At 51.4% G+C, this 1,517-nt stretch overlaps 1 protein-coding gene across 1 annotated transcript in view; it reads left to right on the top strand.

Moving 5' to 3' along the window:
- HIF3A (hypoxia inducible factor 3 subunit alpha) overlaps positions 1 to 1,517 on the top strand; it is a 37,135-nt gene that overhangs the window by 20,914 nt on the left and 14,704 nt on the right. The gene's annotated exons all lie outside the window — the stretch shown is intronic.

Genomic DNA, 1,517 nt, shown 5'->3' with positions numbered 1-1,517 from the left:
GGATGGATGGATGGATGGATGGATGGATGGATGGATGGATGGATGGACAGATGGATGAATGGTTAGATAACTATTGAATTAGCATCGCTCCTGTGGCACCAGGGGCGTCAGGGCTCAGCCACCTGCTCCAGCCTTGTTGGTGTGTTCTTCCAGGTGGACAAGAGAAACAAAGCCACAGTCACTCGTGTGTGTAGAAGAGAGTGCTCTCTATAAAAGAGTGATTGAATATTAACATCCCTCCCAGTCCAGGTCAAGTCCCTAAGTTCTACATTAGCCCACGTGTCCAAGACCAATCCATAAATTCCTCTTCAGACTCACGCAACACATGCAATGATGCCGAATGCAGGAAGCCCACAGGCCAATGGGTGCAAAGTCTTGTGGCTCCAGTGGCGGTGGAAGCATCTCAGCACTGGTGTGGGTGGGTCTCCAAGTGGAGCTTCTTCCACGACTCTGGCTCCATCAGCTTAGCTCCGTGTGGTTTGTCAACAGGAATGTCTCTCAGGGAGAGAGTGTGGGTCTGACCTCCAGTGAGCTCTTTATCTCCATTGTGCCTCCAAATGATTGACAGGCTAAGTTCCACCCCTTCCCTCTTAATCGTCTCAAGTTGACACCAGGTTGTTTAACGACCGTAGTCGCTAACTCTAAAAACAAAACAAAACCTGCAAGCCAGCTCAAACTCACTGCCACGGAGTGGTCAATCCTGACTCATGGAGACCCCACATGGGAAATATGTGCTTTCTGATGGTCTTCGGCGACCCCTGTGCAAGGGTCGTTCAATCCCCAAAGGGGTCCCGACCCCCAGGCTGAGAACCGCTGCTCTAGCAGGTTTGATTTGGGAGCCCGAGGGTAGGATGCAAATGAGATGGGCTCCTCTCCGTCTGCGTCAGACCAGACCCCGCCTCCGCCTCTGTCACTAGTTTGCTGTCTGAACATTCCGATCCTTTCTGCAGCTAGAGCCTGGGGGTGGGAAATGCGGGGACATCGGAAGGGCCTATTTATAAACCTGTCCCCTGGCTTGTGAAAAAATGCCTATGAATAGAAGCGTCCTAAATATCATCTTATTCATAAAAGCATGTCCCTGTCAATTCTTATTTGGTAACAAACTCCCGAACATATAGGAAAATATGTTCTTCTTCCGTGTGATGAGCAGAATATGATCTGAAGTCATTGTCTATAAGGAGAAGGGTTCCTCTGCCCCTCGGTTCCCCCCTCTCTGACTCTCTGTTCCCCCTGCTCCCCTCAGTGCCCCCCACCCCGCCTCTCAGGTCCACTTTTCTCTGATCCTCGGTCCTCTCTCTCTCTGCCCTTATGTCCTCCCACCTTTGACCTGACCCGTCCCGCGGGTCATCAAACAACGTGGCTACCTGAAAAAGGGACTGGGAATGGGGTCATCAAACAACGTGGCTACCTGAAAAAGGGACTGGGAATGAAGAGGGGCAAGAGACGCGAGAAATGGAGGCAAGACAGGAGTCTGATCAAGCCTCCGAAGACATGTCCAAAGCACAGGAGTCAAAGTC

This window comes from Echinops telfairi, unplaced genomic scaffold (assembly GCF_000313985.2).
Source record: "Echinops telfairi isolate 266 unplaced genomic scaffold, ASM31398v2 ScPeMD7_655;HRSCAF=1070, whole genome shotgun sequence".
NCBI lineage: Eukaryota > Metazoa > Chordata > Mammalia > Afrosoricida > Tenrecidae > Echinops > Echinops telfairi.
The sequence above is the reverse complement of the archived record's forward strand: the minus strand, read 5'-3'. Positions and strand labels throughout refer to the sequence as shown.